The sequence below is a fragment of the Rattus rattus genome, chromosome 3 (assembly GCF_011064425.1).
Source record: "Rattus rattus isolate New Zealand chromosome 3, Rrattus_CSIRO_v1, whole genome shotgun sequence".
Classification (NCBI taxonomy): domain Eukaryota; kingdom Metazoa; phylum Chordata; class Mammalia; order Rodentia; family Muridae; genus Rattus; species Rattus rattus.
Window position 1 is genome coordinate 181,772,109 of NC_046156.1, and position 12,677 is coordinate 181,784,785.

Sequence of the window (12,677 nt, forward strand, 5' to 3'; positions counted from 1 at the left end):
TGCATGATTTCTCCTAATGGGATGTTTTAATGATAAATCTTTTGCTGTATAAAAGATTAGACCACTGAGGATATAGAATGAGTCACAATGTTTCCAACACAATTAAACACATACCATCTCTATGACCTTGAAATATAAAGATCTGTCTCCACAAAGAGGCAAGCAATTCTGGGGTAGTCGCAACTGGACATCTTTCAATCCAATGCAGGACCTCCATTATCTACCTAGAGGTAGTGTCAGATCAGCAACCCCCCCAAGACTGTCCCTGAATTAGATGCCAGTCACAACACCAGTTTTTAACCAGTACTTTTAAACAAACAGCTTTGAAATATGATTCCCACAGTCTCCTTGCATTCAAGATGTTCACGTTATATGAGAAGCATTCATCTTCTCTGGCTTGTTATAAAGGGGCATTACCCAAGACACAGATGAAGGCATTCATAGTGCAAGGTATGGGAGATGATTTACACAGCTTCCAAGCCTCTCTGGGCACTTCAGCCCTCAAGAACCCCCATTTGTCTAGCTTTCTAGACTTTGTCCTCTAGGAAATTACAGAGAGTTCTCTGCATAGCATGATTACAAATAGGGTAAACTGGGAAACACAAAAGGGCTGTTCAGATTTTTTTTTTTTTGGCATTACTTCTTCCTCATTATGAAGTATGAAATCTCTGGAGAGGGGATGCATAGAAATAATTTCTAGAGATATGTTTGAATTGTTTAAGAATAAGCATGTTTTTAACTTTTAACATTTGATCTCTGGTGTGTGTGTGTGTGTGTGTGTGTGTGTGTAGGGGTATGTAGGTATGTCCATGCACAATATGCATGGGTGAGATGTCAACTTCAGATGTCTTCTATAGCTCTTTATCTTTTTTTTTTTTTTTTTTTGTGACACCGCACAGTCTCTTCATGGATCTAGAGTTCACCAATTTGTCAAGACTAAGTGGTCAGGTAGCTCCAAGAATTTTCTTGTTTCTGTCTCCACAACCCAAGGCTAACTGGCTCAAGGCCTCTATATGTGGATACTGGGGATCTGTCATGGTTTGACTATGCTTGGCCTGGGGAATCACACTATTTAGAGGTGTGACCTTGTTGGAGGAAATAGGTCACTGTGGGCATGGGTTTGAATACCCTAGTCCTAGATGCCCGGAAATGAATATTCTCCTAGCAGCCTTCAGATGAAGATGTAGAACTCTCAGCTCCCCCTGCACCATGCCTACCCAGATGCTGCCATGCTCCCACCATGATGATAATGGACTGAACCTCTGAACCTGTGAGCCAGCCCCAGTTAAATGCTGTCCTGTATAAGAGTTGCCTAGGTCACGGTGTCTGTCCACAGTAGTAAAACCCTAATTAAGACAGAGTCCAAACTTTTTGCCTGTGCCCTGGATCACTCTCTGCCTCACTCTACCTGACTTTGGGGGTTGGGGGCAGGTCGGTGCAGACTCAAGGACACAGAGTCCAGCACAGGTGAGAAATGCTGCTGCAAGCTCCTTTAATACCCTCCACCTAAGCCCCCATAGGTCCCAAGAAAGTATCTATTTCAAATAGCAGTTTCTGATTAGCTAGCACTGTTTGCACCGACAATTTCTGTTCTCTCAGGCAGTCCTCAATTAGGTCCTCCTGCAAGAGATGCTTTTGCAGCTGTAAGGCCCCCAGCCCTTACATAGAGGCAGACCAGTTTCTTACATTTCCACAGTGACCTTGCCTGTCCAGGCACTCTCCCTTGCAAAGTGGAAAAATCATTTAGGGTAGAAGAATTTAAAACATAATAAGTAGTTTATAAACAACCGACATGGAAGCATCAGAACTACATACTTCAAGCCTTTTCGTTTAAAGGTTTAAATATTATATTTAAACTTTCCTTAGTATGAATAAGAAGGAAACAGTTTCCCAAGATAATGGAAATGAGAAAAATGTCACCTCCATTCTCTTTGTGTGTGTCAATAACTACTTTACACATACATGCCTACTGTTATAGAATTCTCCATAAACCACATCTCGAATACTTCTTCATTCACCCACTCCTTCAAGAAGTGGAGTAAGGAAGAGGGCAAATGGTGCAAGACAGAAGATCATCTCACTGAGAGACGAGCAAACACAATCCCGTTTATCTTGCAAAACCAACTGTTGCTGTATTGGCAGCCATGATGAAAGGACTGTTGCCACAAAGGATTGGAATCCTTGTGCTGGAAGCCACAAGAAGAAAGCAATGACAGAAGCAAAGAAGAAATGAGACGGGAGACCTATAGAGAGCGGCCAGCCACATGGCATATGTGCCTCTGACCATATTAATAATTATAAAACGGAGCTCAGCGATAGACTTTCTAAAGGAGCTGGGGTTCAGATAAGAAGATGCGAGTAATTTGAATGGAAATAGTGGACAAAGCATCAGTTGTGCAAACTCTAAGAGAACGGGAGCAGATCTGTTGACAGCAGATAAGGTAAACTTTAAAATGGGTTCAGTAGCCCTGAGACTGCTTGGTAAAACCCAGTCTCATTAAAAATCTTAGGTACTTGCCTGTGTGGACATGAATGTCTTACTGGCCCCATTAACACTTGAAAATAAAAACTGGATTAGAGCAGAACTGTGGGACTAACCAACTCTGAACCGTTTTGTGCAGAAGGACCCAGAACCTTCACAAATGTTGAAGGCAAATTGGAAGTCAAAGGTTTTGTGGCTGGGTTAGTGTCCCAATCCCTCCATTGGAAGTCTTGCCTGGTTACAGGAGCTGGCTGGTTCAGGCTCCATATCCCTCATTGCTAGAAGTCTTAGCTAGGGTCACCCTTATACATTCCTGGGAGTCTCCATTGTTCTAGGTTTCTAGCTTGTCCCAGAGACTCCCTTTCCTCACCTGCTTTCAGTTGTCTCTCCTAGTAACTCTCCCTGTTCTCCCCAGACTGGATCCCTCCTGTTCTCATCCCCACCCATCCCCATCCCCCTCTCCCCATCCTCCTGATGTTTATTCTATTTCCCTTTCTCAGTGCCATTCATGAGTTCCCCACCTCCCCTGAACCCTCCTTGTTAATTAGCTTCTTTGGGTCCATGGTTTGTAGCATGGTTATCCTGTACTTTATGGCTTCTATCCACTTAGAAGTGAGAACATGTTTGTCTTTCTCGGTCTGGGTTACCTCAGGATGACCTTTCCAAGTTCTATCCATTTGCCTGTAAATTTCATGGTGTCGTTGTTTTTTGATAGCTGAGTAATACTCCATTGTGAAAATGCATCCCATTGTCTTTATTCATTCTTCGGCTGAAGAACATCCAGACTGAGGGGAAGATGGAGTAGAAACTGAGGGCGTGGCCAAGCAATGTCTGGGCTAGCTTGAGACCCATGCCATGAGGGGGAGCCCACCTTTGATATGGCTAACCATATCCTATACTTGCAGACAGGAGCCTTAGCATAATTGTCATCAAAAAGGATTAACCCAGCATATGATGAAAACAGATGCAGAGACCCACAACCAAAACAGTAGGCAGAGACAGGAGGAAGGATTGTAGGAGCCAGAGGGGTCAAGGACACTACAAGAAAACCCACAGAATCAACTAACCTTGATCTGTTGGGACTCATGGAGACTGAACTATCAGCCAGGGATCCTGATTGGGACTGACCTAGGGCTTCCACACAGAGTACAGCTTTGTAACTTGGTCTTCATGTGGGAGCAGAGACTCTCTGACACTGTTGCCTGCCCTTGGGACACTTTTCTCCTACTGGACAACCTCATCTATCCTCAGTAGTCTAACGGCAACTTCATAAGTCAGGGCTGGTTGGTATCCATGGGAGACCTCCCCTTTTCTAAAGAAAAGCACAGGACTGGATTGGGGGAAGGAAGGACGGGAAGGAGAGGAAGAAGGGGAAACTGCAGTCCAGAGGTGAAAGTAATTAATTTATTAAAATGGGGCTAATGTTTGCCTGAAAAGCACTGGCTTGAATTTATACGAGGTAAAGGTTTGATCTTATGTATGCATTTTGATCGGCTACCTTTCCTTCTTTGTGGTAGTATCATTCAACCGGGTATGGGTGAAATAAAATCATTTACATACTATAGCGTAGAATCGCATTCTGAAGAGAAGCAGTGCGTTGACCGCATAGATACAGAATAGCATCAGAGTTGACCATCCTATTGTTAAAAGGAGAGCTAAGGGTGCTATGCCAGGGGCTTCAGCCATCTTAGGCAAAAGCCTCAGGGTTCGTTAGTTACGCTTACGGAGTCTCTCTTGCTGTGTGGGTGTGTCTCAGCTCGAGGCTGGTGGCAGGAGGAAATGCAGCCCTGCCTCGAGCGCGCTCAACCCACCTTTTGTGCAGTGGTGACAGCAAGAGTCCAGAAATACCTTACAGGTTGGATGGAGCAGGAAGTGAGAAGAAAAGGCTATGACTCACTGCACGGGGTTCTCCTGTCTGTATAACTGTGCCACTCTGCTGCTCTCTCTTTCTGAAGTTGGCATTGTCAAAAATGGGAGTGAGGGCCAGATCTCCGCAGGAAACACTGATTGACTTGCCTTTGATGGCACTGTCGGCCAGGCATCCTTGGACAGACTTAATGCAGGAAGGGGGTGTGGCTTCAGACCTCCAGAGGTTACTTAGCTCTCCAGGCAGGCATTTGTTTTATGTTTCAATATTGTTTCCCCGGATGATAAAAAGGACCTTTCGCTCTCTTTTATCAGTTTCTACTCAAGGCAGGAAAATATGCTTAGACAGATTGAAAATGCCTTTTAAGTAAGTGATTAAATATGAAGAATGAGTCTCTCTTCTTTCCTTTCCTAGAGGCTGTGGCATTAAAATATTGGCGTTTTATTTCCTTAAACTGACTCCTAAGGTCCACCACAGCTCCTTACCCAGATGGCTTTGCCGCAGCCCAGACTTACCTTCTTTTCTGAAGATTTATATTTGCCCTTAAAGTTGGATTTCTCAAATTTGGAAGCTGAGATTACATACCAAAATATATTCTTTTCAATTTCAAAGTTCTACGGGTTTAGAAAATGCTCGTCCCTGTGACACAGTCTAGCGCCTTTGAAAGTTTGCAGTTTCTCCCTCATCATCAGCTCAATTAGTGCAAGCTCCGTGTCTTCAGCTCTGCTCCTTAAAATACGCCACACACAGCTTGTGACTTTTGGGGTTCTGCCATTTACATTTAGTATCATGTCTTTGAAACTCATCCTGTGCCTGTATTTTTCAATTGCTCATTCATTTTCCTAGATATATTTTGTTTATTTCCCTATCTTTGATACTTGTGTGTATAATAGATGAAAAGAGACTTGTTCCAGATTTGAAAACTTGTGGACTTTTCACCTTATATTCTCTGTGAAACAATATGGTCCTAGAGAGAGTCGAGCCTAGGACTGAACACTCCTACAGGCCTTTTACTGACCAGGCAGAAGTTCCCTCAGATGCTATGTGCTGCATAAGGGCTTACTGCCTGTCCATGGCTGTTTTTCCAAATAAAGTAGTTTTGAAAGCAATAGTCAGGATTTTTGAATCCCATAGTATAACTTGGCTCCGTAATGTAATGGGAAGTGAATGGGACTTGGAGACTTGGCCCTGAGTCCTTGCCCTGCCCTTTATTGGTTGCTCTCATGCTTGGACCTGTTGTTGGAATCCATCTCTCCCACACCGAGCTTCTTTGCTCATACAGTGGAACTTGGAATGCTTGACTCATAAAGTCATTATGAAAAGCCAGAATAAAGAGAGTTTAAAATAGTAACAGACAGATACTTCAGTCTACAAGTCAAGTCGATCTCTCAGTACCCCATCCTCAACTCCATTCAGATTAGGTCGCTCAGTATATATAGGGTTTATTTTTAAGTTTTATTTATCTTGTACATGGGCATTCCACATGTCAGCATCACAGGACAACTAATGGATTTGCCTGTCTCCTTCATTATCTGGGTAGGGATCAAGTTCTGATTAGTAGAGCTGCCAACTTGCTAGGGTATGGCTTTCTTTTAATTCTATAATAATTCCGGGCAACTCAAAAGTTATTTTTTTCCTTTGGATTCTGTGACTGGTGTCATGGAAACAAAATGCAACCAGCTTGCTAAAGCTGTCACTGCAATAAGAGTTAATGATTATTATTACTTTTAGTCAAAAAAAAAGGCACATTTTCTTTTAGTCACAATTTATAGTAAACACAGCTATATTTATAAATGCATAGAAACAACAAGCTGTCATTTAGGTTCAAACTACACCGTGCATTAACACATAGATAGAATTAACTGACTGGACTGCTTGACATTGGTACTAATCACCTATCTTTCCTCCGCCATCTTGTTTGAGTCTGGCAACCAAATATGCCATATTACAGAAGTGCTGTTGCTTTTGATGAAAATGGTAAGAGTTGCGTATCAGGAAAACCTAATTTGGAAAATGATCATGAAAATAGACTCTGAGCAAACGTAAAAGGCAAACGATATGCAACCAAGCGTTGTAGGTCTACATTCGCCCTACTGATGAGCATGGCCCTTGAGGAGGTGAAACACCGGAAGCTCTTGACTGCGTCTCCCGGTGCTGCCGCTTTCCGGTGCTGGGTTTTAGGGAAGCTCTGAGACACCAGACACCGCTCTGGGTTGGGAAGATGCACTCTAAGATGTGGGGGTGGGGGTTGGGGTGGGGCTGGAGAATGACAGGACTGGATGCTCCCAAACTCCTGCACATCCAGGCATGGCTGATTCTCATAGAGTTGGGAGAAGAGTCAAGAGCCTGAGGGCTGAGGACAGCGACTTAGCTCAGGACTGGAGGAAATGAGAACTCCATTTTAGCTTACGGATGAAAGTCCTTAACTTCGGTTGTCTGGAAGCTCAGAGATTTAGGCTGCAACTCAGTAGGCATAGGCCTTCTCAATGCTCCCCATGGTGGTTCTCCATGAGAGAGACAGTCCTTGGTTCCAAACTGTTTATTGGTTCTTCATTGTGGAAAATGGATGCACACCAACTTCTTGGGGTGCACCAGAGATTAAATACCATTTGTGGGAAGGAATGTCTGGGAAAGAAAGCTTATTGGCTAAACCCTCGGGTCCTCTAGGCACCTCATTAGCACGGAGAACTCTGTTTTGGGCTATGTGACTGATGTGGGGAGTACATACAGCTCATGTTCCTGACAAGGTCCACTGCCCTGCAGCCAATAGGCTTGGGTATGCAACCATCGGCTTAGGTAAGCCTTGGAATCTCAGCTATAGCCATACTGAAAGTACAGAGTGATATTAGAACAAGATTTCTGTGGTTCAGCCACTCCCTAAGGGCTAGACAGACTCTTTCGAGTCTCTGCTGCTTGTTAGGATATGTGCCACACGCCCAAACTGGCTTCAACAGTGTCCTTATGTTTGTCTCCAAATCATCAAGCCAGACTTTGTGACGTAGTGCTCCTATCACTGTTTACTCCTCCTGCCTCCTGATCACTGGCCTATGCTTGTGACCTCTCACTTGGAGTCAGTCCCTCCTCTGACTCACGATCTAGTAATATATGAGATTGAGTGAGGAAAGCACCTACCTCATATGTCATATCCTGATCAAACTGCAGTACTGTTACTGTCACTGGATGACTCTACCATTGTAACCAATTTCTTTTCATTTGCTTGTTTTTCCTTGCGCAATATTTACTCTGTGAGGCGACTCTTTTTTTCTCCGTTATGATTTAGAGCTTATATCTTGTTTACTCAAACCAGTCCTGCTTCTTGAAAATTTTTGTACATTAACACTTTATTTCACACTTTAGCCCTTCCTGGAGTGATTCACACCTCAGATAGGTATCCTGGTCTCCATAGACGTGGCAGACTGTCTGAACCCTCTAGCTACCTTGCTTCCTGTGAATGCCTCCAATATTACACATGCCAATACACCTGAACACACATGCCTCCCACCACAATATTACATAGTTACGTATGAGTTTTTAAAATATTTAATATTATTTACTTTATTCAAGTAATGTAATACCAAAACATGTAATACCAAAATGAGTCAGACCGTGCAACTTAAGCATGAACAATTTAATAATGTGTTTATTATAGCTCAATGTATGCTAAAGAAAACAGTAACCTCTATTAAAATTATATACTCAAAACAGGAGTCTGTGTTAGTACCAGAGCTGGCGTTTAGTCATATATGAATCGTGTAGAATTAGGCATTACAAAAGGGGAGGTTAAGAATGGAAAAGAACATGGGTCAAATTGCAAATAAATCTGGCAGAAAAATTCTGAGCTCTTAGACAAAGAGACAAGTATCAAGAGAAAATTGTGCTTCCATTCATAATTTTCTAACAATTTTTAAGTGTTATGTATGTAGATGCCTTCATATGTGTGAACCTGGGGACGGAAATGTTAAGAGGTGAGTCTCACGAGGCTGTGTGCACACATCCAGGTATAAGCAAGCCTTCTGTAAGCCTCCTTAAAATGTTGGTCTGAAAGGAAGCTTAGCACCATTTTATTGTAAGCCAGACGTAAGAGTAGAGCTAGCATTATGAAATCTGGTGCCAGCACAGACCATGAATCTGGACAGAGCATTCCCACACTTTAATCCTACATGGGCTTTAAGCAACAAAGTCTAATAGAGAAGAATGAGAAATTGAGTTCAGATCTCCAAACCCACATGAAAATCCACCTGCAATGGCACATGCCCTATTCCCTGTGATAAATGAAAGGAAAGGATAGCTGGATCCCTGGTGACTACCATGGTCTACGTGGAAAAGTTCCAGGTCAGTGAGAGGCCATGTCTCAAATAAAAGTCGGAAGGTGCTTGAAAACTACACTCAAGGTGTCCTCTACCTCCACTACCCACTGCCACACCCAGAACACATATACACATGCTCATGCAATCTTACATGCAAATTCATACATACTGTCTTAGAGTTTCCATTGCTGTATAGAGACACCATGACCAAGGCAACTCTTATAAAGGACAACATTTCACTGGGGCTGGCTTACAGGTTCAGAAGCACAGTCCATTATCATCAAGGCAGGAAGCATGGCAGCATCCAGGCAGGCGTGGTGCAGGAGAAGCTGAGTTCTGCATCTTGTTGCAGAGGCAAACAGAAGACTGCTGTCTTCTAGGCAGCTAGGGGAGAGTCACAGAGCCCACTCCCACAGAGACACACTTCTTCTGATAAGACCACATTTACTCCAACAAGGCCACACCTCTTAATGGTGCCAATGCCTGGGCTAAACATATTTAAACCACCACATATACATACACACAAAATAGTAAAGGAAAAAAAAGACCAAAAATAGAAACAATTCAGCATAGGAAAGCCCTGTACACAGAAGTGGAGACATTCCAAAGGATTTGGGCATTTTATGAATGGAGTTTCATTTACACTCAAAAACAGATTTATCAATTGTGAAAGTCACTACCCCCATCTATACTTCATAAACCATAAGAAATGCACAGTGTTATAGCAGCATTTCATATGAAAACGTATACTTTTAAGGGCCTTAAAATAACCAGGTTTTCTGCAATATAAGCTTTAAATAAAAGCATTTCTACCTTTTAACTTGGAAAATAGCACAGTCATCTACAAATTTCATACTTGATAACTAAGTTACAAAAGAGGAGGTAGGCAGACTCTTATAAAATAAGTTTACAATTTCTTGTTGGGTCACATTCATAGCTATCCTGGCGTGTATGCCTTTCTTATACATAGATCTAGAGTATTAAAACAGTGTAAGCCATTCAGTAGGTAAATCATTTGCAACAAAAGCTTGAGGAGCTGAATTTGAGGCCCCAGAGCGCACATAAGGCCAGGTGCAGATGTGTGCATCTGTAATCCCAGTGCTTATAGGTAAAGATGGGAAGCAAAGAGAAGAGAATATGTGGCGGTTGCAGACAAAAAGGAGAATCCCCAGAGTTCACAAGGCAAGGGAATCTTGTGTCTAAAACAGAGGGGCACTAACAAAGAGCCCCTACCTCAAGCAACTCAAGCAAGATGGGGGACACTGGAGGTTGTTCTCTGACCTCCTCTCTCTCTCTCTCTCTCTCTCTCTCTCTCTCTCTCTCTCTCTCTCTCTCTCTCTCACACACACACACACACACACAACAATAGTACAAGCCACCTTTCATATGATTATTTTTATAAAGATTCATAACAAGTGTAAAGAAACTGTATCTGGATGTTCTTCCATTGCACTGAATAACACAGAGATGGAGCTTCCACACTGCTTCGCATGCAGAATAATTTCAGCTACAACAGTTCCCTGAAGGTAGGGTTTGGTAGTGAGGTTCCAAGGGCATTGCCAGCAGCTATTGAATGCAGCCAATTTTGGTTCTGACTACACTACTTAGCCCACCAGTTTGTACGCGGTAGATGCTAAATAAATACGTACGTGAATAATTAATTACCACATTACTCCTTACCTGAATTCGAGTGAATCACTGTGGAAACAACGTGTGGGTGAGAAGACAGCCTACAAGAAAATTACAAAGGAGAAACCTGGAGAAAAGGGTAAGTTAGGGGGAGGAACGGCAACCTTTGCATATGGCACAGCGGGGACCAGAAGCAGGAAAGATTTAGAAGGTGACTAAGACTGAGAATGTGGGTCTCTGCCTCGGGCTCCATCCACTGCTAGATGAAGCCTCTCAGGAGACAGTTATGCTAGGCTCCTGTCTGCAAGCACAGCAGAGTATCATAATAGTGTCAAGGTCGGCTCTCTCCTATGCAGTGGTCAGGTTAGGGCAGTCATTGGTTGGCCATTCCCTGGAACCCTGCTCCATCTTTGTCCCTGGACATCTTGCAGGCAGGACAAGTGTGGGCTTCTCCTTCTCTGAGGATAAGAGGGGTAATTGGGGAAGAGGTATGTAAGTATAGGACTGGAAGAAGAGGAGGGAGGCTGCAATTGAGATATAAAGTGAATTAATAATAATAATAATAATAATCTTTGAAAAAGACTGAGATTATGACTCCCCAGAATTTGAGATTCTCCCAGTATCACAGAGCTCTTTTGATGTGTTAACAAATCTCACTGATCACTCAATCAGATAAATGTTAGAGGAATTATTGGCTCTGTTTGATTTTTTTTAATGTTAAACATTTGAAATGCATTTCTATCAAAAAGGACAGACTCCAATCTAAAAGGTAAAATCACAATGACTTCAAACAAAATAGGGGTCAATGTCCCTCATGAAGTGTACTTAAAGTTCAAGGGTAAAATAGCTAAGTGAGAAAGGGTTCTAGAGGCAGTTGATGGGAGGATACAACTAATCCTGTAGAGACTTGAAGCAGGGGTTGGGGGACCCCTCTCAGAGTCAAAGGGGAGGGGCTGAAGGAAGAAGGGAGGGGACAACATTTGGGATGTAAATAAATAAAATAATTAGGTAATTAAAAAGAATAACCCTGTATTTCAACCAACTGAAAATAATTTTGAAACATCCATATGGATGACAATTCCTTGAGAGAAGGCTGTATCTGCCAAGACTGACTGACTGATTAGAACTATAACAATATAGAAATGTTGAACTGTTATAGATCCAAAGCCTAATTATTTTGTCTGGGACTAGCTTTAGCCCCTCAAGTAGCCAATCGTTGTGCACATCTGTTTAGGAGCTAACATCATATTCTTAATAAATACAAACCTTGTGTAGTATATAACTTTAACAGACCACTAGCTTCCACTAATCCCAAAGCTGAGAATGTCATCATTCAGGTCTTAGGCCTGTAGGAGAGATTTCTTCCTCTTCATGGAGCCACCTCTCTTATGTTCTCACACATATATTTAAAAATTGCCTTGACTGATAACCTTGTTCCCCCATTGCCATGAATCTGCTCCCATGTTGACCAGGTGATAGCTGAGACTTATGTTTCTCTGGCACTGGTCAGTCAGATTTGGCTCCAGAATAAACTATCATTTAAACTACCTAGCAGATAAAGATGGTTTATTCTCCAGGCAAGCCTTAAAGGGAAAAAACATCATCTTAAGTGTTTTTAGGAGAGAGCTAAACTGAAAAAGACACCTTACTGAATTAAAATAAATCTTACCAATCTATTTTTTAGAGCTGAGAAAGGCTATGAAAAACCAAAGGCTTTTATAAGTCAAAGTTAGAAGACAGAGAATAGCAAAGGAGGAAGAGAAGGGAATGGAGTGCCCAGCGAGACGAAGCTGGGAACTCACACAGTTCCTAGGAGTTACACAGAAAACACAGTGTTCATGCTTTTCACCTCAATCGAGCTGTCATAGGCAGCTTTATGTCTGGAGTCTTTTCATATACTTTCAAGTAGCTATGTTTTGGCTGCTGCTAATTTTAAATATAATGAACTTTTCCCCTCTTGGATAGCAACTGATCTGGCATTGAGATCGAAATTTCCAAAAAGGGCTCTTTATTCTTTTAGACATTAGCTTCTTTTTTTTTAATTAATCAAAATCGTTAGTTATTAGTTGAGCAAACACATTTGTTCATTAATAAACAAATATTTATGGTCATTAATTCAGTGTCGGGCTCTATCTTAGAGATTATGAATGAGGGAAGTTAATGACATACATTCACCATATTTAGAGATTTCTCATAGAAGGGTGAAGTTTGTGTCACTGGTAATGTAGCATAATGAATAGAAACCTGTTCAAACCAGCTCATGAGAAAGCTTAAGAGGACACAGGCACATTTTATGGGTCTCCCACATAGCTGAAAAAAAAAAAGGAAATAAAACGTAGAACCCAGACTCGATCTCTATCTTTCTCTCAAAAGAACCTAGGAGAGCCAAGAG